Here is a 27,522-nt window from a genome sequence, read left to right as displayed (position 1 = left end):
CGCATGTATCCCGTGCCACCCAAGGTGCTCTAGAAGGTGTAAGTCAACTACCATGGCCAGCAAGATCTCCGGATCTGTCCCCCGTTGAGCATGTTTGGGACTGAATGAAGCGTCGTCTCACGCGGTCTGCACGTCCAGCACGAACGCTGGTCCAACTGAGGCGCCAGGTGGAAATGGCATGGCAAGCCGTTCCACAGGACTACATCCAGCATCTCTACGATCGTCTCCATGGGAGAATAGCAGCCCGCATTGCTGCGAAAGGTGGATATACACTGTACTGGTGCCGACATTGTGCATGCTCTGTTGCCTGTGTCTATGTGCCTGTGGTTCTGTCAGTGTGATCATGTGATGTATCTAACCCCAGGAATGTGTCAATAAAGTTTCCCCTTCCTGGGACAATGAATTCATGGTGTTCTTATTTCAATTTCCAGGAGTGTATGTGTAGTAGTTTTGCTAGGATGAGAGTTTTCTTGTAAGAAATAAAAAAACGAATTGAAACTGCATAAGTCATCTCAGTTAGAGCCAGTAACCAAAAACTGATACAATCCTCCTGTTCGTTGGCGAATCAGGTGATACGTCGTGGCGTCCACCTTCCACATATACATTTACATCCGAACTCTCTAAACCACTGTGAAGTGAACGATAGAGAGTATTTCCCACATTATCACATGTTAGTGTTTCTTCCCGTTACATTCGCGTATGGAACACGGAAAGAACGATTGCTTAGACGCCTCTTTGAGCACCGTAGTTAGTCTAATCTTCTCTTTACGGGTGCTATGGAAGCGATACTTCACGGCTACAATACTACGCTAGATTCCTCATTTAAAACTCTGAATCTTTTTGAATAGGCTTTTGCGGGATGGTTGTCATATACCTTCAAGCGTTTAGTCGTCCAGGATTTTCTTCATATCCCTGACCGCTCTCGCACAAGTCAAACAAATCTGTAATCATTCGTGCTGTGCTGATCTTGATTTTATAGTTAAATAAACCTGTCAGTTCTACCTGGCATGGATCGAGCACACACACACACACACACACACACACACACACACACACACACACACACGCACACACACACACACACACGTGCGCGCGCTTGAGCAGTCTCTAGGAACAAAAGAGTGTCTTGTAGGCAATTTCCTTTGAAACGGACTGAACATTTCTAGTATCCTATCAGTGGATCGAATTCTGTGGCTGACTTTACCTACGATGGGACCTTACCATTTGATTCCCTCACATATTTACAATGAGAGTCAAAGAAACTGGTACACCCGCCTAATATCATGTACGATCCCCGTGAGCACGCAGACGTGCCGCAACACGACGTGGCATGGACTTGACTAATGTCTGAAGTAGTACTGGAGGGAACTAACACCATGAATCCTGCAGGGCTATCTATAAATGGGTTTGATTCGGGGGGTGGGGGAGGGGGTGTTGCAAGGCATCAAAATATGCTCAATAATGTTCATGTCTCGGGAATTTGGTTGCCAGCGGAAGTGTTTAATTTCAGAAGAGAGTTCTTGGAGCCACTCTGTAGCAATTCTGGACGTATAGGGTGTCGCATTGTCCTGCTGGAATTGCCGCACAAGTCCGTCGGAATGCGCAATGGACACGAATGGACGCAGGTGATCAGAGATGATGCCAACGTACGTGTCACCTGTCAGAACCGTATCTAGACGTATTAGGGGCCCCGTATCACTCCAAATGTACACGCCCCACACTATTACAGAGCTGGCACCGGCTTTAACTGTCCCCTGCTGACATGCAAGGTTCATGGATTCATGAGGTTGTCCCCATACCTATACACATCCATCCGCTCCATACAACCTGAAATGAGTCTCGTCCGAACAGGCAACAATTTCCATTCATCAAAAGTCCAATGTCGGTACTGACGGGCGCAGGCGAGGCGTAAAGCTTTGTGTCGAGCAGTCGTCAAGGGTACACGAGTGGGCCTTCAGCCCCGAAAACGCATATCGATGATGTTTCGTTGAATGGTTCGCACGCTGACACTTGCTGATGGCCCAGAATTGAAATCTGTAGTAATTTGTGGAAGGGTTGCATTTCTGTCTCGTTGCACGACTCCCTTTAATCGTCCTTGGTGCCGTTCCTGCAGGATATTTTTACGGCCACAGCGATGTCGGAGATTCGATGTTTTACCGGATTCCTAATATTCACGGTACACTCGTGAAATAGTCGTATGGGAAAATTTCCTCTTCATCCCTACCTCAGATATGCTGTGTCCCATCGCATGCTCGCCGATTATAACACCACTTTCAAATACGCATAAATCTTGATAACCTGCCATTGTAGCAGCAGTAACAGATCTATCAACTGTGCCAGACACATGATGTCTTATATAGGCGTTTCCGACCGCAGCGCCGTATTCTAGCTGTTTACATATCTCTGTATTTGAATACGCGTTCCTATACCGATTTCCCTGGCAGTTCGGTCTGTATTAGTTGACTAGCTCCATTTGTGACTACCTGATACTGTACCCAAAAGATATTACAGTTCTTATTTTTGTGACTGGCACGGTGTCACACATCTGACTTGACACCACCACTTTGGAATCTTGTCAATATATTAGATTCGTAGCTAAGTTACTAGCGTTTTTGTTTTCAATGTTGGTATTCCGGTTGCTATGTGTCTGTTTATCGATTGTCATTTTTTATTTGTAGTCCACTATTGTTATTAGAGTTTACATATTGTCAGTTTGTCGTTTGGAGAAGTGAGTGGAGCTGTGGACGCTTCAATGGAGTACCAATCGGAGAGGTCGAAACATTTCCGACATATTCATCTGTTTGAGTTCAGTAGAGGGGTAACATTAGCGGAGCTAACCAGAAACATTGCATGTGCGAAGATAATGCCATTGGAAGAAACACGCCAAGAAAATCGTTTTCTCGTTTTAAAGAGGCTCGTTTTGACATTAAAGACCCTCATCGTTCAGGCAGACATTCGGGGTTTTACGAACATCGTTTAGACGCATTAAATCACAATGATCCACTTAAGTGTACTCGGTAACTGGCAGATACGATGAACTGTGATCGCTCCACCATCGTGTGACATTTGTATGTGAGGGGGAAGGTTAAAAAAATCGCACGTATGGGTACTGCATGCTCAAAGCCAAAATCAGAAAAACTGGCAGATGACCATATGTAATGGGAGAAATGCATATCCTCCTATTTCCATCTATTGCACTATACATTTTTTCCTTCTTTTGTTACCTGAAGATATAACATTTCTGTGTCTCTATATATAGTAATTGTTCTACTATTTGTAAATATATATTGAAGCATTTATGTCGATGTATAATTCGTTTGTATTGTAAATACTATTTGTATTTTTACGCTGGGTCTTGCCTAGGGAAAACTAAGCTATCGAACGATTACATCGATAGGTCGTGTGGAGAACCAAAGTGTTTAGGTTCTTGGGTAGTGTTAACTCTGCCAAGAGGAGCGCTGGCAGAACAGAGTCTGGCTGGAGTAGGGCGCTGGAGCAGGTGTGTTGTTTGACGCTCCCGCGAGTTGCCGCGCTTTCGGGGTTTGGCAGCATGTAATTGCTATGATAATTTCTGACACTGTGTCGCGGACGGGAAGCATTAGCTGGCGCTCATCAAGAGCACGTTTCGCCTGGTGCTCTGTCGAGAAGAAGGCGCGCCAACTTCCAGCTTCTGCAACAGCGACGGCCGACAATGAGTGACTGTCACCACCTCCTCGATCGACGACTTGAAACCTTCAATCAACCAGCAAGGAAGACTGGAAGTACGTAAAGTTTTAGAACTGTATGGCAGACCTCCGCTTTTCAATCTGTTGCATCAAAAAATACAGCAACTTAGCATGAACCTTTGTTGCTCATTGTCCCAATTGCACTGAAATTCATACGCCAACATTAAAGTAATATCATTCCATTTCACTGCTTTAATTTCAAAGTTCAGTTAAGGTATTCATAGCTGGCTACAATATTTAGATTACACAAGCACAAATTAAGAGTGCGAGTTGTGTTACTGTATTTTAGCTTAGCTGTGACTGCAGCTTAGCTTGGTACATACTAAATTTTACAGTTGTTAATTGTTCAGAATCATTTAATTCAAGTTCAAAGTTAAATCTCTTATTTCTAAATTGCGTAGATTCAAGTAGCTTTTGAAATGATTGTTGAGGTAGCCCAAGACTAATCTTATTTTACTGAATTTCGTAGTGCTTCAGAAACAAAGCTCACTGTTAATTTCAGCCACTAAATTAACTTTCAATTTTCCGGTTTTATTAATTCTTTCGCTAAATTAAGTCAGAGTGTAGCGAAATTTATTACTTCTGACAAACTTTCAGTTTTCACTCTACACGTGTCAACCTTCAGTTGCCACGCTTCTAGTGCTAATTATATGTGTAATAACCTTTCTTTTTCAGTTACTATAGTAATTGGCCATAGGACTGGCGACCGTAATTTTCCCCAAAACTCAAATATCTAATTAATGGCAATCAATTGTTAATGTAACGACCGCACATTTACTTTATTTATTAATTTTACCCTTTTCTCAAAATTATTTTCCTCCAATTTCTTATGCATTTTTCCTTTCATTTAGATGTAACACTTTCCTCCCTCTTTACCGACCAATTAACTTCGGTGACGATTGCTTTTCCCAAATTTCCATTAGGTACACGTGGACTAATTTTTCACTGTCATTAAGGTCGATAAGTGAGGGGGAGGTTACACGTGGCGACCTGGTGACAGGACAATCTTCGAATCTGAGGTTGTTCTGGACACAAATTTTGCATTGTGCAAATCCCGTAACAATGTACTGGTTAGGAACAGGTAGTTACGTCTGCGAGAATAAGTAGTGGGAGGAATCCTAATTAGATTTGAGATTTGGTATTTATATTGAAAATTATTAAAATGAGTGAAGGCAACAATTACCAAAATTTGGTAGCTTGGACATGGAACAATCGGTCGAACAGTGGGAAAGGCGCACCGCGGTACCCATTGTTCAGGGGCAGGCGGCTATCATGAAAGACGCGACCGCCGAAACGCAACAAAGAGTAGAAATGGAATTCCAAACTTCAGAAAATGTTTCGGAATCGGAAGTGAAAATCAAATCTGAAGCCCTTGATGACGAATACGGGGGGACAATTAAAGAGGCACCCGCTACGGAAGTAAAACCACTGGTTTCCGGGAATTTAACTGATTTATTGAATGTTTTGATTAACGAAATCAAGGCTCAATGTAGCAAGAAACTCAATCGGCAGAAATTAAAGCTCAGTCTGAAAAAATGACAGGAAGCTAGACACTCAGAACAAAGACATTAATTTTGTTAACAACAATGTTGGAGTTGCTAACACAACGTTTATAAAATCAAAGAAGATATTGTTGTGATTAACACCGAAATCGGTAATCTTAAACAGGAAATGATAGGCGTTCAGACGAAAATTGCGAGCATAAATACTCGTTTTGATTCCGAAATTAGCAGAATCGAGAAAAGTGTAGGAGAAGCAGTTGCTCCGATCATCGAGAATAAGGTGACGGAACAAGTTCAATTAGTGAACAAAGAGGATCAACACAAGGTGGAAACTTTAAAGGCTTTAGTATCCGATGTAGATACTAAAGTGAGGAAGCAGGATAATACCTGCGAAGAGTAAAAGAGGGAAGTGGAAACGCTTGCGACAACCACTTGCCAAGTAATTACGAGAGTGTCGGAATTAGAAAAGAAACTTGAAGAAAAACAAAGCTATGTGCCAATCTGTGCACATATTTCGGAATTGTTGACGAAAGAGGAGCGGTTCGATCCCTTGAAGAAAGGCGGCATACACGCGACGGATTTCATTAAAAATTGTGAAAGAGTTTTACCCAGATCATGGGCCAATGAGAGAAAAATTGATGCTGTCATTGACGTGTTGGCTGGTAATGCCAAGCGTTGAGGCTTAAACCTCAACATCACGAACCTGACTTTCGACGAGTTTAAAAATTTGTTTCTGGCTGAATACTGGTCAGAGCAAAAACAAAAAAGAGTCTGGCGCGAATTTGTCGTATCGAGGCCTTTCGATGCGAATTCGCGTGGCTCGATGAAGGAGTTTTGTGAGGGCTGGATCCGCAAGTTGGAATGTTTGCGTGATCGCCGCTCGGAATCCGAAATACTCTGGGAACTCTACAAGAAGCTTCCAGATGATACAAAACGCTACGCAGGAAGCAATTACAAGACAATCAATGATTTCCTGGAAAGAGTTGAGGACGAGGACAATTGGCGCAATAATCGCGACAGTGGTAGAGTCCATGGAAACAACAACTGGTACCACAACAAACACAACAACGATAACCATGGGAATAATGCATACCGCAACCATGGCAGCAATAACAATAGTGGTTCGGGCCGTAATGACAATCGGTACAATGCAAATAATAACAGGAATGACGGAAACCAGTATCATACTAGCGTGGTACGGGCTTCACAGAATAGTAATAACGCCAGAGGGTGTGATAAGCCGCCTCAGCAGCATCCGGGGAGCGTATCTGCTGGGACAAGACAGGGAAACCATTAGCCACGCCGGTGATGGGCCGACCGTGCGTGGAGAAATTTTGGCGGCCCAATAACAGTAGAAACCCGAGGTATCGTCGTTATGTAAATTCCGTATGGAATAATCAACGGTGGGAGAGTGTGCCCACAAGTAGTAGATCAGCCGTAGACACGGCAGCAGATAATACATTCACTGTCAGTGAGAACAATGTAAGTAGTGTTCCGGAAATCGATTATTAAGTGGCAGCTGTAACACCCACACCGGAACTGGAGATTGAGTTTAAGAATGATTCGCAATTGTCGAGAGAAGATCAGATGTCGGATAACACGTCCGTCATCGAGCGAGGGGATGCAGAGAGGGATGAGGTCTGGTTAAGGCAGTTCGGCCGCTTATACGACGATCTAAGACATTATAGGGGCCTGTACGGGAGAAGTGTTTATGCGGCGCGCGGACAGGATTTGCCGCGCCTCGTTCCACAGGAAGATAGTATTTGTGAAGTGAATGAAAGTTCTGGCCCTAAGTCGCAGACTTTACCAGAAATAGTTGATGTTAATGGGGAGCACGAGCAAGATTCGTCATGTTTCGTCCCGCGAGAGGTGGATGTTGAAGTAGTAACGGAAAGTTCTGGCCCTAACCGGCAGACCTTACTGAAAGTTATAGTGGTAGAAGTAGCCGAGCCATCCGACGCAAAACTCCAGTTTAAACATTGCGAAAGTATTAAGGAGAAAGATTAGGAGAATTTTAGTGATAGCCGGACACGATTGGTAGAAAGCCACGTAGATTACAGCGTATATGAGGCTAGAGTTGGCGTTATACGTTCGGACGGTAGCAGTGTTGGTTGCGCAGATCCAGAGGAAGTAATTGCAGATACTACTGGGCACATTCCTCCAGGTAGATTGGTAGATGAGATCAATCTGGCCAAAGAGGAATGAACGAAGGTGATAATTAGTTAAATGATAGCAAAGCAACTTACACAGTTGACGAGTTACAGGAAAAGTTTTCGCTATTGGAGGCGAAGCTACAGACTAAGCCTCAGGACAAAAGTGTTGAAATTAAAACTGTATGTGAACAGAGGCTGAAAAAGCCGCCAGATAAGCCGGATTTAGGATCAAAGCCGGGTGGTTTTGTTCTGGAATGACCTGCATATAGACGAGGATTTATTGTGGGAATATAAAGAAACAATCGAGGACAAGTGTACACAGGTAGTAGTCTCTGTTAATATGTACGACATACAACTAAACGTGTTGATTGACACCGGTTGAGAACTGAGTGCTGTATCTGGGAAAATATTTGACTTACTGAAAGACAGACGTGGTGTCGAAGTTATGGCAGTAACAGAACTGAGAATTATCGGTGATACTGGGAAGGTCAGTAAACCGGTCACAAAACAGATTTTTGTCAACTTCGAGATATGTGGGGCACGATTTGTACAAGAGTTGGTCGTTGTGCCAGACTTAACTACGGAAGTAATTATCGGCTTAGATTGGCTATTAAAGTACCGTGCAGTGATTAATTGCGAAAGCAAAACTTTGACATGTACGTCTCAAGATAAAACAATAGTAGTTTTGACGAGGCAGGAGACGGTGTGCATAGGCAATACCAGCCTATACACATTGTTAACTGGCCGGATGCCGTTGCCGTAGGTATGAATTTGAATTACTGTAACGTGAGGAATCTCGGCATTGACAATAGTGTAGAAAGTGAATTGGAAAGTATTGCAGACGGCGTGTCAAACGTAACACACGAGCAAAGACGAGGCCCGTATGAAGTAATAATGAGGAATAAGAGTGTGTTTTCAGACAAACCCGGACTAGTGGAAGGGATAATCAGATTCCCTCCACTGATTGACATTAGTATTGGTGTGAAAAAGATCGTTTGTGAGAAATAATGAAGCTAAAAGCCGTTGCTCGCATATGTCGTCATGACACTAAAGCGCGTTTTGCTAAGTTTGCAATCGGAGACTTAGTACTTGTAAAAGGTCATGAGAAATCGAGCGAGATAGACGATGAATTCTCTAAGTTTGTTTATAATGGACCATGTAAAGTGAGGGGGAGGTTACACATCTCTCCTTACTCATCACCAACAGTTCCAATCCTGTACCATTACTGATGACGATAAAAAGTATCTTTATGTTAACATAAGGAAAAGAAAGGAAGAGTTGAGCCAAAACAAAGCATCAACTCTCCCTACATAGACCTGCGCCAATGGACAAAGGATAATGTTATGCTTGTCGTGGAACAGCGACGGTATGGTGTGCTACGAATTGTTCACCTAAGGTGTAACCGTCACTGCTGACATTTATTGTCAACAGCTGAGGCGTCTTGCAGATGCAGTCCGAGACCAGGAAGACAGCGTGAAATGATGCTACTCCATGATAACGGTAGCCCGCATTCTGCTAGACACACAAAAAACCAATACACAAGGTTGAGTCAGGAAATCATTCCCTGTCCACCGTATTCACATGATCTTACGTCTTCGGATTTTCACCGTCGTCGCTCTCTATCGAACGATCTTCAAGGAATTTCCTTTATGGACGAAAATGCGCCCCGAACATTGCTCGATGAGTTCCTCACCTCAAAAACCATCTGGTTTCTACAGTCGCGGAATCGAGAAGTTATCCCAGCGCTGACAGACTTTTGTAAATAGTGAAGGAGAATATATTACTAATGAGTAATGTATCTATTGTGTTTATTAAACACATGGGAAAAACGCTACGAACTTATGGACCAACGCAATGGATAAATGGATAATTGTGCAGTCTCATTAAGGACAACTGCGTCACCTGCAAAAAGTTTGTGGCCACTATTAAAATCGTCTGAAGGCCATTACGGTACAAAAATTAAGTGTACTAAAACACTACCCGAGGACATGCTTGAAGTTTTCTCTACATCTGTCGGTGACGCTATAAGATAAAACGCTGCATCCTCTCCGCCAATAAATTCAATAAACTACATGACCGTATTTTCGTTTTTAAGTATATACAACGACTTGAAGAACGTTCGATAACGTTTCTGGAGTCCATACCAGTTACCTAAGACGTCTTCAGGGCATTGAGTTCCTACATTCTCATAAGGGCGTGTCTCTAATGCGGTTGCTTGGATCGTAACTGTGGAAGGTCACAGTTCCTCTGTTCAAACACATACTTTCTCGCAGTCATCATTAGCATATCGACATCCAAGGCTGGACAGGGTCATACCACAGACTTCCTGTGGATAACGAGCTTCAGCCATGAATACCCAAATGTCACCAGTACCTACCTGAGTAGCCGCTATCCACCTTCGACTAGATCAGCGTCATGCTTTTTTATGATTTACAAGAGAGCAGATGATTTCGGTCTTCCATCTTCCATCCATTCGCAAGGATACATACCGCACTCACACCGGTTTTGTTGTCGTTAAAGCCCTAAACAAAATCGTTCTTTGTATATTTTCCTGTCTTACCGGTAATTTCTGCGGGTTTTACAGCCTTGCACTTACTGCTTTCGAATCTTCCACTTATTAAACTGTTACTGTATCTTTTCACATACTCTCTAAGCCGACTGTAAACAGTTTTATCAATCTTTCCTATTATCGACTGCGTGAACCTCTCATTTTTCCCATAACAACTGCCTTCGTCCTTTTGATATCTGGAGTGTCTTAACCGATCGGTTCCTTCTCCTACTTTGTTTCTATATTTACTTCGCATATAATCTGTCTTGGTAATATAACATAATATTGCGGCCGACACATCTTGTACAATTTCCCTAATGTTTCAAGAACATATAATCAGTTAAAATAAACTAAACTCTATCTTAGTGTCCTATGGACCACGGACTACAAGTTGAATGAAAAAACGGAGAATATCAAGCAGGTTTCAGACAATTAGAGTGTTCTCAGAACAAATTGTAATTCCGTAACAAATTCTCAGATGAAAAAATTTATAATAGGTAAGTACTTTGTACCTAGGTAATTTTTAAAAAACAATACTACTCAGTGGATCGTAAGTCTCTTTCTGAAGGACAAGATCTGATCTCAAAGCTACCACAGTTATTAGTGACACATTTGATGATGCAGAAACTGACGTAAAATTTATAGCAAAGATTTCGGAAGATTTAGAAATGAGACAAGGTGACGGGATTCTCCACTGCTTTTGATTAGTTTCTTAGAAAAAGTAATCCAAAGCTGTCTAGAGCTAATATAGGAGATTAAAACTGACGAATCAATCAGAGTAGCAAAAATCAGTACAACGATAAACTGTTTAGCTTTTGCTGACGACCTGCTGATTCTATTTCTACACCTACATGGTTACTGTGCTTTCATACTTAAGTACCTGGTAGAGGGCACACAAACAGTTGAAAAACAAAGTTAAATTCTTAAAGGAACAGCTGACAGAGAACGCGTCTAAGTATCATTCAAAAGAACGTACAGTACATGTCTAGCAACAGCCTGTCATCAAAAATTTTGAAAACAAAATACGGGAAATTCAGGAATTTTTCAGTTCAAACGTTTAGGGGATGCCACAGAGGGAACTGTTATGAAAAGATGGTTACGAAATTTGTTGTCACGAAATGCGAACAGCTGTCATGCTTACAAAAGACGTCTATAACGACAACTGCCTCTCAGAATATACAGATCTGAGACAGTACAACATCTACATCTACATCTACGTGATTACTCTGCTATTCACAATAAAGTGCCTGGCAGAGGGTTCAATGAGCCACCTTCATGCTGTCTCTCTACCGTTCCATTCTCGGACGGCACGCGGGAAAAACGAGCACTTAAATTTTTCTGTGTGAGCCCTGATTTCTCTTATTTTACCGTGATGATCGTTTCTCCCTATATAGGTGGGTGCCAACAGAATATTTTCGCATTCGGAGGAAAAAACTGGTGATTTAAATTTCATGAGAAGATCCCATCGCAACGAAACACGCCTTTGTTTTGAAACATCCCCTTAGAAAAATTATACAAGACTGTGCTTAAACTGACACACAATATTTTTTTAGCGCAACGCAATCTGACTTTCAATAATCCCTACAAGAGAATGGCCCTGACTAAATTAACTTATACGTTACACAAATCACTTACCTCACAAAAATCTTCGTTACTCAAACTACTGCAATACAGAGAGCGCCAATACTGCTAGCTAAATAAAAGATTCAAACTACGGCAGGCACTAACTACTGATAGGTATAGATAGCAAATGAAAGATTTTAATAGAGAACAAACAATGTATTTACCTTAGTAGTCATAATATATATAGCAGTTCATGACATCCAGTCTTACAAATTACAAAACTCCGCCATCTCTCTCCCCACATCCACCACTGCTGGCGGCTCACCTCCAACTGCGCAACGCTACGCGCTGTTAGCATCCAGCCGCCCAACACTATAATGGCGAGTATTACAACAATGCCAACCAGCCACTGACTGCACACAGCACAGCCAGTGATTTTTCATACAGAGCGCTATGCGGCGTTACCAATAAAAAAAATCTAAACAGCCTACTTACATAGCCCCCATGTTCCCAAAAAAAAATTTACAAATTGTTTTGGGCACTGGCCAATAATGATTTTATAAAATCTTTCATAATTACGATAACAAAGATATCAAATGCACACACGTATTGATACAATGTTGGTCAAAAGCTAAAATTTTCTCACAGTCCATAAAGACAGTCCTGACCGTTCATCACAGTAAAATTGCAGTGTTTTTCTCAAAGTCTGAGCATAAAACAAATTGCACTTGGAAGTAGTGGATTTCTAAGCCGTCTTGAAGAAGTAGTGTTGTCCTTCCAATGGAAAGACAGTGCTGACTCTTGACATGCAGACAGGTAATGGGCCACAACAGAGCAAACCCACAGCAGAGTCAGTCGAAGTTTTGAAGAATATTGGTAGATAGGTCAACACAGAGTAGACCCATTGTAGTCCTGGTAGAGAGTATGGTATTGGTGGGCCACCAGAGGTGCAGACCCACTGCAGTCCTTGTAGAAATAATGGTATTGGTGAGTCATCAAAGGTGTAGACCCACTGTAGTCCTTGTAGAGGCGGCCAGCAGCCATCTGTTGCAACTGTGCAGGTGCACAATCACCATCGAAGAGACTTGCGGACAATATAGCAAGTCCATGAACCACCACTTGAGCACTCACAAAACTTTTTTTTTGAAATGTCCTTAGAACCAGCAATGCTGTTATCCAATCCCTTGCTGAATTATTAACTCACGTGCAAAAACTAACAGTTCCAACTTCTCACATATTGTGCATATAGTATGACCAACAGAGACGTCTGCAGTGAAATGTAACTTAACTGGAATCTTCTGATTTTTTCTTGTAGTTTGTGTAGTTAGTGCAGCCTTTGTTTATTGCTAGCGCGTAGTTGTAGAGAGAATCTCCTTTGTAGTTGTAGTCTTTCATCGTTGTACAGTAAAACAGTTGTGGCATGCATGTAGAGTTGCACCAAGTATTTCGCAGCTGCGCTTGCAATTAACTAGATATTATTTGCTATGTTAATGTATTCTCTTATTTTTGCTCTTCAAATTGTGTTTTTCTGTGTTGTCGTGTGAAATATTGTGACAATAGTGGCGTGTGAAAAACGTAATACTAGGCTCCAAAGCAAACTGAGAAATGACAGTTAAGACAAAAGCAGTGTGTTAGCGCCACCATGTAATGAATTAACTAATGTTCAAAGTAGTAATTTGGTAATAGTGCATAGGGAAATGGAGCGGGCTGCAAATAATGGTGTAGGCAGTGAAACAATTAGTGAACACGGAAGCATTATCGATCGATCAGTCGGCAACAGCTCGCTCAGGAATCCGAAATGATAGGACACAATCTTGCAAATACTGTACATTCAGATTTTGCGTCCTCACCGATTTCTCAAATAAGTCAAGACACATTTTCTGCTTGACAAAATGTGAATGTTGCCGGTGCAAATTCACTGCCGAAAAGCATAGAGGAACAGATTCCCGACACTAATACATTATTATTGCAATTAATGCAACAAATGGAACAAAATCAGAGACAAACACAGCAAAAACTTCAAAAGTTAGACACTATGGAACAAAATCAGAGATAAACACAGCAAAATCTTCAAAAGTTAGAGACAATGAAACAACACCAGAGACAAACACAGCAACAGTTGGACACAATGGAACAAAATCTTCAAAAGTTAGACACAATGGAACAAAATCTTCGGAAGTTAGACACCACACTTGAACAAACACGTGAAGATGTAACTACTGAGTTACATAACATTGAAGCGAAATGTCAAAATATCTGTAATGAGGTAAAAACACAAATTTATGAACATTTTCAACCTATTTTTTCGCGGCATGAAAATGCATTACAGAATCACGAAGCAGCCATAAAAGAACTGCAAACTACTGTTCGGGAAAATCACGACACCTCGCAAGCTAAAATGGACTCTGTTGCATCCACCGATTCGGTTACGCAACTTGCAAGAACTCTGGAAAACTTAAAGGACACAGTAGATTCGATTTCAACACAAATGGACGCTCTGAAACTTGGTTCAGAAAAACACACTGAGGAAATGTGCTCACTATCGGAGAAAGTAGCCGAACTTTCGGATCAGTTCACTAATTTATCTGCAAAGGTAGATGATGATCTGAATGACACAAGACCTGTAGCCATCACTGACACAGAAGAGTATGAACAAATTAAGAAATTCAAACAAAATCAGAATCAAATTAATACGCAATACGAAAGAGAAATCCGGGAAGTAAAAGATCAGTTGACGCAGGTAATACAAAAATTACATATTTCAGAGGACACTCGCGCTCCAACACGGGAAGAGGAACTTAGAAATAAGGAAAAGCCACAAAATAATGACACAGGACATTTCGGAAATCATGAAAGAAATTGGCAAGGTACACCGAATTTTGAGGTGGAACCGCCAAAACGACGTAACAATGACCGACATGCGACTCGGCGACATGATGATTTTGACTATAAGCTGTTCATTACTGCACGTAAATTTAAAACATTTAAGAATTCTGGCCACGACATTCATCCACAAGCGTGGCTCCATCAATTCTCTCATTGTTTTCCTCCCAACTGGTCATTAGAACACAGATTAGAATTTATGTGTGGCTACTTGCAGAATGAACCAGCTGTAAGAATGCGATCGGTCACCGAGCGAGGTGGCGCAGTGGTTAGACACTGGACTCGCATTCGGGAGGACGACGGTTCAATCCCGCGTCCGGCCATCCCGATTTAGGTTTTCCGTGATTTCCCTAAATCACTCCAGGCAAATGCCGGGATGGTTCCTTTAAAAGGGCACGGCCGACTTCCTTCCCCGTCCTTCCCTAATCCGATGAGACCGATGACCTCGCTGTATGGTCTCCTTCCCCAAAACAAACCAAACCAATGTGATCGGTCATTCACGATTTTCGCAGTGAAGGAGAATTTTATCATGCCTTCCTCTCAGCATATTGGTCTCAAGCTACACAAGACCGAGTAAAACATAGCATCATGGTGATGAAACACTTTGAACGATCTGAATTTTCCAGTCTTGTCAAATATTTTGAAGACATGTTGCATAAGAATCAATATCTTTCAAACCCATATAGCCCTTCAGAACTCATCTGCATTTGCATAATGAAATTGCCTGAACATTTAAGGAATGTTATTTTGGCAGGGCGTTGCAAAGACGACATTGAAGCTTTTCAGGGACTCTTACAAGAATTAGAAATTGACACTGACAATCGCGGGATGCGAAAACAGGAAAACAATCACTACAGTTCACATCCGTCACAATTCCGTGACGACAGAAACAATAACTGGACACGACAAGTCTATTCTTACAACGTAAATCGTGACCAAAACAGACACCTCCCATATGACAACCACTGGCGGAGTAACAATAGTTTCAGAGAGAGATCGCACTTCCCTAGTAATGAATATGACAGAGTTAACCATAGAAACAGAAAATATGGGAACCAAAATAATTATTATCGAGGGAGACAGAATAACTTAAGACGCAACGGTCCAGCGCGCAGTTACGATTCAGGGAGAAATTCTCCACCACGTGACCGACAAGAAAGAAACTATGGAATCTACCGACATGACGACAGACGATATGATCGTAACGACAGACCTGAATTGCACAGAACTGGTGGGATTCAAACAGAGCAGGGCCCTCTCGACAAGGTGAATTTGTAGAAGTTAGGTCTCCAAATCCCAATAACGACGCGCGCCAACAAAGACACAATAGGCAATGACTCATACCGCTGGCAGCCACAAAACGTACTTCTGAAACTGCGCAACGCTACGCGCTATTAGCATCCAGCTGCCCAACACTACAATGGCGAGTATTACAACAATGCCAACCAGCCACTGACTGAACACAGCACAGCCAGTGATTTTTCATACAGAGCGCTATGTGGCGTTACCAATAAAAAAATCTAAACAGCCTACTTACAGTTTTAATGATTGCCACTCCAATTCAAGTATCATGTCTGTGGCTCTATCTCCCCTATTTCGCGATAATACAAAACGAGCCGCCCTTCTTTGTACTTTTTCGATGTCATCCGTCAGTCCCAACTGTTCCGGATCCCACACCTCACATCAGTACTCCAGAATAGGGTGGTCAAGCGTGGTGTAAGCAGTCTCTTTAGTAGACCTGTTGCACCTTCTAAGTGTTCTGCCAATGAATCGCAATTTAGATTATTTGTAATTGTAATCCATAGTTGAATTCACAGCCTTCACATCTGTGTGACTTACCACGTAATCGAAATTTAGCTGATTTCTTTTACTACTCATGTGAATAACTCACACTTTTCCTTATTCAGAGTGAATGGCCACTTTTCGCACCATTGAGATATGTTATCTAAATCAATTTGCAAGTCGTTTTGATCATGTGATGACTTTAAAAGACGGTAAATGACAGAATCATCTGCAAACAATCTAAGACGGCTACTGAGATTATCTCCCTATGTCGTTAATATAGATCAGGAATAGTAGAAGGCCTATAACACTTCCTTGGGGAACGCCGGATATTGCTTCTGTTTTACTCGATCACTTTCCGTCTATTACTACGAACTGTGACCTTTCTGACAGGAAATCACGAATCCAGTCGCACAACAGAGGTGATACTCCGTAGGCACTCAGTTTGGTCATTATACCAGAGTGTCTTTGCTGAGCTGAAACGCTCATTTTAAACAGAAAGAAATACATCTGAGAAATCCAAAAGAGATAACGAAAACTAACTAACAAAATTTTATGTTCAAACTGTACTGCAGAAAGAATGTACAGACTAAGGCCAAAAAAAGAAATGAAAGAGTATACCAACATTTATTAGGACATGAAGAAATGCTAGCTAAATGTCTATGGCCATATTTAAAAAAAAAAGAGACTAACCAGTGTAACTAAATAGTTTTCTAAGAGGCTATAAAAGTAAAGCTAAGACTGAATCAATAGAATGGGTCGCTACAGTAAGAAACGGCCTGAACGTAGTAGAAATAATACAGCTTGATGTACCAGACAGGCAGAAAATTCACGACTGGACAAGTGACCAAGCAGAAAAATTCCAAGAAGACTACTTGATCTGTCCATCAGAAAAGAGATTTTAATACTACATGAACTCCAGCACTTCTGGTATCAAACATAAAGTCTCCAGCATAACGTTTTTATTTAATGTTGACTTTTTTTAAAACTGAAGTCGAGTATTATCATTTTGTAGAGACATGCTAGGACATCTATCAATATATGAGTCTTGCTTCTAAGTTCTTCTGCCCTTTATCAGACTGCTGTTCATCGTTCAAGTCTTACTAATAAGTCTGAAATTCCTTTCGTATCTGCAATATTGTATTTAATTTTCTTGTTCACAGTAATGACTTCAATCGGACTTTTTAACTAATTTTTCCCGTGTAATAGACATTTCTCCTGATTTTATTTCAATCTGTCAAAAATAAAGAAATACATAAATAGAAAATAATACATACTATTGAAATAGATTAAATTTTTTTTTGTCAACAGAATAATCAGGTTTGCTTACATCACTGTTTCGATGATTCCTGGGTCCTATTTTCTAACCGTTTTCAGTTTCAAGTGGAGTAAGTAAAAACGTTTTTGTTATCTGAAACAAACAAAGTACCAAAATTCAAAAATGGAGTGTATTAAACAAATGTACTCACTTTATCGTGTTCCAAATGTTACTCCTTATCAAATCTGACTTACATTCGCTAGTGGAGGTGCTTTGTGCACGAGGCGGTGCAGTGTGGAAACGCCACTGAAGTTCCCCTGCGGTGAAACGCTTTCATTTTTATGCAATTACGTTACAGTTAGCACAGCGAGGTCACGAACGTGCAGTTCTCTCTCTGTCTCGTCTTCAGGGATTTGAGAAACATAGATTCTCTCCTCACCTGATCGTACAAACTTTCAGTTGTCACGGTATTCAGCGCATTGATCTCTCCAGATCTCGACTGTTATCGTAGTCTTCACGGGTGGTGAAGAGTCGATGCCTGTGTTTCCCCTAAAAAGAAAAAGAGATGAAAGAAGAATCAGCCATCAAAGAGGAGGTACGGAAGGTAAGAAAAACTAAGGGAAGGAAAACGTAGGAAAATAGGTCTACGGAACACAATAATGATGGAGGGATACGTTTGAAAACAAGTGCTCTACTGGCAGAAGTAAAGCAGTGAGGTTGGGGCGTGAGTCGTGCTTGGGTAGCTCAGATGGTAGATCCCGCAAAAGGCAGAGGTCCCGAGTTCGAGTCTCGGTCCGGCACACAGTTTCCATCTGCCACGAAGTTTCATATCAGCGTACACTTCGCTGCAGAGTGAAAATCTCACTGTAGAAAACTGATGTTATTGTATCCTCAACCTGTGTCCCTTACATTACCGAATTTTCCCGTTTGTTTTCAAAATATCGCATCAGTATCTAGCAAGCAACAAGCGGACCAAATCAGGTAACAGATAAGTAACTATAGCCGAAATATATGTCTTGAGAGATTCAGGTAAGACGATATTTGAGATAATTCTCATTTACTGTTCCACCTCAGTTGCACATTATAATTAGATTACATGTTGCGATCACTCAGGATCGTCTTGAGATTGCCTCAACAACCCGTCTTGATTACTCAGAGACACCTACCAGATTACAGTACTCTGATAAGTGGTTCTGCAAGACGGGTTGCTGAGGTCGCTCCTTAGGTTTCAAGATGATCCCGAATGATCGCAACATGTAACCTAATTAAAATATGCACTTGAGTCACAACAATAAATGAGAGTTATCTTGAACAGGTACAGCTATTGGAAAATAATATTTAAGATCTTGAAACGGTTCTTATTAAGCTAGACTGCAAAGTAATGTCTAAAAAACATGAAAGCTCCATGAAATTCTGACTCTCACTCTCTCTGTCTCTCTCTCTCTCTCTCTCTCTCTCTCTCTCTCTCTCTCTCTCTCTCTCTCTCTCTCTCTGTGTGTGTGTGTGTGTGTGTGTGTGTGTGTGTGTGTATGTGTGTGTGCGAGAGAGAGAGAGAGAGAGAGAGAAAGAAAGAAAGGAATATATATAGTGAGATAGAGAGAATTTTATTATGCTTTCGTGTGTTCTTATGTGTTTGCAAAGTATCACAGAACTGATTTCAGCAGAAGTGTATTGTTATTTTCATAGAGACAGTTTTAAAGAATGATATCTTAAAAATGTATACGTTCACAATTCGTAAACTGAAGCACATCAGTAGGACGTAACAAAGTTCGTTCTAAGACAAGCAGGTCGGAAGCTCTCGACGTTAAGGCAGACCCGTTAACAAAGTCATCTGCAGACGCCAGAAGCTCGCAGTGGATCACAAGAAGACGTAACTCTTCGCTTAAGAGGCCTGGCATGTGAAACGTGAAGCGCTTGTGAGCAGCTACCGTCCTGTTCTATGGCTCCGATTTCTAAGCGAGAAAACAGCGCCGGAATGCAGACGCTGCAAAAACGGCCGCCAGACTGCCACAGTTAATTGCGCTCCCGACTCTCGGCATGTAGACGTCGCTCGGCCGCGGTCGCGCGGCAAGCATTCGGCCTGGCTCAAATGTTTATGTGAATGTCAGCCGTCCGCGAGGCCAAAGACCTGCTCTCAGATACCTGGCTTCACGTTGACGGGTGGCACGCAGGAATCCGTACGTACGGCCTCAGAACACATAAGTTTCGGGAGGGCGTTCCTGGACAACAGTGAAAGCATCTGGCGAAAAACTCTCCTATTCCCAACGGCCTCGTATCACTAGCAGTCGAAATGACAGGCATCTTATCCGCATGACTGTAACGGATCGTGCAGCCACTTCTCGATCCCTGAGTCAACAGATGGGAGGCTTAAAGACAACAACCATCTGCACGAACAATTCGACGGCTTTTGCAGTAGCATGGACTATCAGCTCGGAGACCATGGCTGCGGTTACCCTTGACGCTGCATCACAGACAGGAGCGCCTCCGATGGTGTACTCAACGACGAACCTGGGTGCACGAATGGCAAAACGTCGTTTTTGTGGATGAAGCCAGGTTGTGTTTACAACATCATAATGGTCGCACCTGTTTTTGGCTACATCGCGATGAACGCAAGGGAAGGTGAGCCAAAGGTTGCGTTTCATTGGCAGGACACTTAGCAGATGCAACAAGTCCACTAAAGAGACAGCTTACACTACACTCGTTCGTCCTCTGTTAGAATATTGCTGCGCGGTGTGGGATCCTTACCAGGTGGGATTGACGGAGGACATCGAAAGGGTGCAAAAAGGGCAGCTCGTTTTGTATTATCGCGTTATAGGGGAGAGAGTGTGGCAGATATGATACACGAGTTGGGATGGAAGTCATTACAGCATATACGTTTTTCGTCGCGGCGAGACCTTCTTACGAAATTTCAGTCACCAACTTTCTCTTCCGAATGCGAAAATATTTTGTTGAGCCCAACCTACATAGGTAGGAATGATCATCAAAATAAAATAAGAAAAATCAGAGCTCGAACAGAAAGGTTTAGGTGTTCGTTTTTCCCGCTCGCTGTTCGGGAGTGGAATAGTAGAGAGATAGTATGATTGTGGTTCGATGAACCCTCTGCCAAGCACTTCAATGTGAATTGCAGAGTAGTCTTGTAGATGTAGATGAACGCACATTGGAAGTGCGTATTCGTCATCGCCATACTAGCGTATCGCCCGGCGTGATGGTATGGGCGTGCCATCGGTCACCTCTTGTTCACATTGACGTCACTTTGAACAGTGGATATTACATTTCAGATGTGTTACGAGCCGTGGCTCTACCCTTCACCCTGCAAAACCCTACATTCAGGAGGATAATGCACGACCGCATGTTACAGGTTCTGTATGGGCCTTTATGGATATAGAAAATGTCAGACTGCTGCCCTGTCCAGCACATTCTCCAGATCTCTCACCAACTGAAAACGTCTGGTTAATGGTGGCCGAGCAACTGGCTCGTCACAATAAGCCAGTCACTACTCTTGATGGTATCGTGTTAAAGCTGCATGGGCACGCCATCCAAACTCTGTTTGACTCAATGCCCAGGCGTATCAAGGCCGTTATTACGGCCAGAGGTGGTTGTTCTGGGTACTTATTTCTCAGGATCTATGGAGCCAAATTGCGTGGAAATGGAATCAATGTCAGTTCCAGTACAATATATTTGTCCAATGAGTACCCGTCTATCATCTGTCTTTCTTCTAGGTGTAGCAATTTTAATGGCCAGTAGTGTACGTGCAGTAGTCGCCCTTGGTTATTCGATGGTGGATAAATTCTGAAAAGCGTCAAACGAGCAATAAAGTTTTTGCTTACCAGAAGCTTGACTTTTACCATTGCGAACCAGTCGGCCCAGATGGAGAGCTAGAGATTGTTTTAATTTGAAGACTGACGCGGATAGCAGATGACAGGAGAAGTTTTTTTCGCGTGATATAATTACAAACTAACGATCTTTGCCTTTCTTCGTTTACCTGTACTGTGGACTATTTGTCATATTTTATCATTGTAGATCAACGGAAAGTACCCTACAGGTTTTCATAAGTGAGGTTTAGAGTCTAGAAAAATGTGTCATAAATAGCCCTACCTTTTGACTGCACTGACTTAGAAGTTAACGTTTATTATACCTCAAAAGGACCAAATATCTTAGTGTGTGACACAAAATTCCAACTTGATACGTCTACCCGTTCCAGAGAAAAAAAAAGGTCTTAACGGGCGGACGGACAGACAGACATTGATGACAAAATCTTCTCTGGTTGACAGCCGAGTCGATGCGTTGTTCGGCTGTCGACCCGAGAAGATTTTATCATCGAGATTCGCCGACAAAGTCTGCATTCTCACAGGACAGACAGACAGACTGGAAACAAGTGAGAAAAATTTTTTTCGTGTGACATAATCACAAATTTACAGTTTTCGCGTTTTTCTCTTTAGTTGTAGTGTGAAGCCTTGCTTCTCGCCGAAAGTCGTGATTGTAGTCCAACAGGAAGAATCCTATAGGTTTCACTTAATGAATTTGGATCAAAATGTGTGACATAATTGGCCATATCTTTTGACTGAATTGACTCCTCTGATATTCAGTATGCACGTATTTTATTTTCGAGATGGCGGTGCAGAATTGTACCTTTTGTCCTCTGGATCTCATGAGTGATCGTAACAGTCATGATTTCAAAGTTATGCTGAATAATTCAAACAATACCTATACGCACATCTGAAAGAACAGACATTGTTGCCGATCCGCAGCTGAACGAAATACTTCGAAGTTTATTCCTCGACTGTTAATTCCTTGAAATCAGCTGTATTAGGTACAGATCTGCTACCCACTAGAACCAAGTCAAGGAATTCGCCAGAAGTGCATAAAGTTCGAAGTATTCCGTACGGCTGTGGATCGTCACAAATGTTTGTTCTTTCAGACATGGATAGAAGTATTACAAACCTAGGCACGCACACGAAGATAATATTTTTGGTCTCCATTCCGAGGTCTCATTCTCCCCGTGGCGGGAATCCAATAACCGTTGCGAACATTAGGTGATAAATTTAGTGAATTACGATGTGAGGATGTAGACAGTGTAATATATGGAAGTTTGGATAGATCTGAGAATCGTGCTCAGATAGCCGAAGTGGATAAGGTGACCGCTCGCGACAAGCGGGAAATCCTGCTTCGAGGCCCGGTAGAGCACAAATTTTCTTATTCCGCTACTGGGTAGTAAATCAATACCTAATACAGTTAATGTCAAGGAATTTGCAGTCACGGAATTAATTTCGAAGTAATTCGGACAATGTTGGAATTAGGTACAAAATTTTAGTGACGGGAGAAATCACAAAGGGAGTGCCATAGGGTTCAATTTTGGGCCCACTCCTGTTCTTACACCGGTTGTCTCCACTGCGAGTAGGCAGGCTCATTTTCTCTGGTGTTCCGTCAGGTCTTTGTAATTTCATTTTTGCAATGTGTGGCAGAAATCAACCTAAACAACATTGCTTGTCATGTGTTTAATGCGAGGCCGAGAGTCGCTGGAAACATTGGTCTGTCTACCATTACAGAAAAATTATTTTTAAAGCTGAGATTTAAGTACCCGTTCGATAAACTGGACCAAAATTAGACTGGAGTGATATTCGTTACGTCGATGTGTATTAACAGGGACAGTGTAACATGAGCAGTAACCTGTTCTCTGTTAGTGAAAGCTGCATTGTGGATCTCGATTACTGGTACCACCATGCAGCAGCACTGCTCAGTCGCTGCTTGGGTACTGGCTATTCCTTCTGTTTCGCTGCCCTTTTTGGTACATAACGATAAAACGAATATGGTACTTACACTAATGTGGGATACCTTCATCGAATGAACTCGTAAGATGTATCTTTAAAATTCATTTTGTATGTATGAGGCAACAAACCGTCGCTTTCCATCGACACTGGGCATTGCATGAAGGACGTAGTGACAGGTATTTGTTTGTGAAGGCTCCAGGTGCACACTGCAAAAACTAAATTGCAAATACCTACCAAACATCAGAAAAAATCGCGTGATGATTCTTAGGAAGGGCGCACTGTGTATGTGAATCAACAGATAGAACCGGTACTTTTGGCAGACGACACAAGTGTTATAATAAATTCCGTCAGAGAGGAAGCAATGGAAGAGATTGTTAATGATGTTTTATAAAGAATTACCAAGTTAATCATTGAAAATGAACTATCCACATATTTCGAGAAAACACACTATATCCAGCTCAGTAAAATACTAGACTCATACCAACAACTGAAGTTAGTCAAGAAGTGTTGTCAGTAAATGGGGTGTAATGTTCCAAACCTTTCGGTGTATATACTGAAGACAACTTGAACTGAAAGAAGCAAGTTACAGAATTTATCAAACAATTAAGTTCAGCTACAAAATTTCGTGCTAGGACATCTGCAACTGAGAAGTATGATAATTGATTTAGAGAGGTCTGCTTCATTTGTACAAATGAAGTGGATCTCTCTAAATTAAGTTCAACTACCTTTGCTCTTAGTACAATTGCTAGTTTTGAATACAAACGTGTCAACCTCCTGGGAAATTTGGCATATTTTGACTCAGTAATGTCTTAAAGAATAATTTCATGGGGTAACTTATCTGAAAGAAAGTAGTAGTTGCACGTAAATGAGCCATCAGAATAATCTGTGTTGTTCACCTGTGGTTGTCAAACACGTACCTCTTCAAGAAGTTGGGCATTTTAGCTGCACATCACAATGCATATATTCACTTATGAAATTAGTCGTAAATAATATATCGCAATTTGAGAAGAATTGTAATGTCAATATGTAAAACACTAGAGGATAAAAACGACCTTTATTATACAATATGAAACCTATCAGTGGCTCAGAAAAGAATTCAATATGCAGCAGTAACTTTTCTTTATTATTTACCCAATACAATAAAATGTCAGACAAATATCCAAAAAGTTATAATCGCACCTAAGTTCATTTCTCCTGGACTACTCCTTCTATTCCATTACTATTCAAAAACTGGTAACTTGCAAAAAAATACCAGTCTTTAAGTATAGTGGTGCGAGTACGACTAAAAAAACTATGTTTTGATTGATGTAACCACTAGTTCTGTAGCATTTATACCAGTACCATAAACTGATTAGTTCTACATCATCGTCCAGACATGCAAGTAACTATGTTATTAACTAACACGAGCCACAATTCTGCACGAAATCCAAGTCTGGAGACGCGTCTATAGTTTTGCACATCGGTTTTCTTGAAATCGCAAAACAGACTGGCAGTTATGTGACATCCATCGTGGTCTAGTCGACCTTCTGTAAACTCATGACAGGAGAGAGGCATACTCAGTACATAATCTAACAAGCACTTCGGCAGCTTCTGTGACCGCTATTCAGCGCTTTCAGGTTTTTTAATTCATCTCTCAATTTTTTGCTGTATTCGTCAGTTTCGCATGCGAGTGATGGTCGAACACTGGAAAGACGATTTAATCTCTTTCAGTGAAAAAGTTTAGGAAGATGGAATTTGCCCTTTCTATTACTATACCATTATTGTCAATCAGCATTTGGGTACACATTGATGGATTTTACATAAGACCAAAACTTGTTTGGTGATTTGACAACACAGCAGTTAAGATCTTACTTACAAGATCTTGCTTTCATTGAACGCTTATCCCATAACAGTCTTTACTCTTGTTTTGAATTCAACCTTTCTTTCTTTTACCTCACTTGGACTTCATTTAAGTGATATAACTCTCGTTATTTAGTACCTTTATAATATCCTTATTGAACCTTTTGGGTCATTCTCATTTCCCACAGTGACGTAGACGCATGTAGTTTCACAACACCTAAAATATTACGGTACCAACAAAAACGACGTGGTGACAGTAATCGTGAATTAATCGCTGCTACCAATATCCTACAAAGAGCTAGAGCTTCATATGGGAACTCTGGAACAAAAGATGCGATGAGTCGTCTAGAGCCAGAGGTAAAAAGCTTAATTACAAATACTTCCTTCACTATGCCTGCGTCACTGGTCGACAATGAGTGACATTGAAGGATCGGGGTAACAAACAACTGCACGCCACAGCTTCAAACATCTCCACTTCCAGCATATAGTGAAGGTAAGGACACCACGCATATCCTAGTCGACTGTAAAGCGCGGTGTGACTCCATAAATGCTCTTTCCACATACAGTCATGTCACATTTATTTGAGAAGAAATAAAGATAATAACGGGTAAAGGTGCAGATATTTTTCGTGATGCACAGAGAACAGTGTACTGAACAACATTATATAATTATCTACCTCATTTGCAGACAAATAATTAGAGCTGTTAGGAGTAGTATGTTTGTACGTTGATTAGTACCTCGAAGTATATGTGGCAAGAGCAAGTCATTAACGCTTATCTTCCTCTGGGTAGTAGTTAACATGTTAAAGTATGGACACGTAGATGTCTATACTGACAGGTATATTCCACTTAGTGGTGCAGTTACGACGGTGCAGAAGAAATCAAGTAGTTAATTGTGTGACGTGTTTGTGGGAAGACAGTTTGACGTAGAGAAAAAATGACCAACAGACCGATGTGTGTGCTTATTAAGATACCACATAATATGTGCACTTGTGCCCATTACACCATCTATATGCAGGCTCATCCATACTTTCAGTCAACTTGGAGCTCCACTTCATTACGAAGCTACTGCTGAAGGGTATTCAGTGTTCTATGAAGCTGTTAGGAACCTGTATGTTTTTATTTATTTCTCAATACTTTTCATTTGTCCTCCTCCAGGTCAGAAGTTTGTTACATTGCTTGTATTATTATTTATCGCTGCAATAGTGCTGACAGCAAGACACCTCCCGAGATAACGATAAAACAAATTGCTAGCTTCTAAAAATCTGTTTCACGTGACATGCACTTATTGCTCACATAATTACCCTAAACCTTTGTTCTCGTTTATCTTCTAATTTTTTGCGGTGGTCTCGCGGTTCTAGGCGCGCAGTCCGGAACCGTGCGACTGCTACGGTCGCAGGTTCGAATCCTGCCTCGGGCATGGATGTGTGTGATGTCCTTAGGTTAGTTAGGTTTAAGTAGTTCTAAGTTCTAGGGGATTAATGACCACAGCAGTTGAGTCCCATAGTGCTCAGAGCCATTTCTTCCAATTTTTGAATTGATCTCCAACTTGTAAGGCAGTCACTTAGTTGAACATTGCGATACTCTTAACTTAAATACATGTGACTCTGCCATAATTAGGGTACATGTATTTATCACTAAACAATAGAATGTGTTTAAGCTATTGATATACATCATAATTGTGACACCTATTTCTTAGGAAGGGTTGGCACCAAACAGACACTGTTATTGATATCTTACAGTTTGTCCGAATGGGTTGATAGAGTGGCAAAGGGATTGGTTCAGCGCCCTGGAATCAGAAAAGATTCATAAAAATTACTGTAATACAATCATTCATTCACTCAGTGCACCAAACAACCTATATTTTATACTGTTACCTCAAATGGCTCTGAGCGCGATGGGACTTAGCTTCTGAGGTCATCAGTCCCCTAGAACTTAGAACTACTTAAACCTAACTAACCTAAGGACATCACAAACATCCATGCCCGAGGCAGGATTAGAACCTGCGACCGTAGCAGCAGCGCGGATCTGGACTGAAGCGCGTAGAACCGCTCGGCCACACTGGCTATGCCGTTACCGCTTGCAGGTACATATTCACCTTCAGACACCTATATTCATCACCGATGAGTCTATGGACTAAGTCGATTGACATTAAGAAATAGAACAGTCGTAGAATGTACAGTTAGCTGACACTGTTAACAATATGAAATTAACATTCTTGGGTGGAATTAATAGTCCATGTACTACAATTCCTTTAGTCTTTTAAGGCGATTGCGGGGATACTAGCGTTTAAAAAACATACAAACAATCTCGTTCCCTAGCTTTGTCCCAAGTGTTCTTGCGACACTCATCCAACTGGTATTTTGACTGTTAATGGGACTTTAAAACATAATCTTTCTTTTTTGAACTCTTCAATACCCTCAATTGTTGCCATATGTTCCGAAATTTCACATATACACTACTGGCCATTATAACTGCTACACCACGAAGATGAAGTGCTAC

This window comes from Schistocerca gregaria, chromosome 2, assembly GCF_023897955.1.
Source record: "Schistocerca gregaria isolate iqSchGreg1 chromosome 2, iqSchGreg1.2, whole genome shotgun sequence".
In the NCBI taxonomy this organism is placed as follows: domain Eukaryota; kingdom Metazoa; phylum Arthropoda; class Insecta; order Orthoptera; family Acrididae; genus Schistocerca; species Schistocerca gregaria.
The sequence above is the reverse complement of the archived record's forward strand: the minus strand, read 5'-3'. Positions refer to the sequence as shown.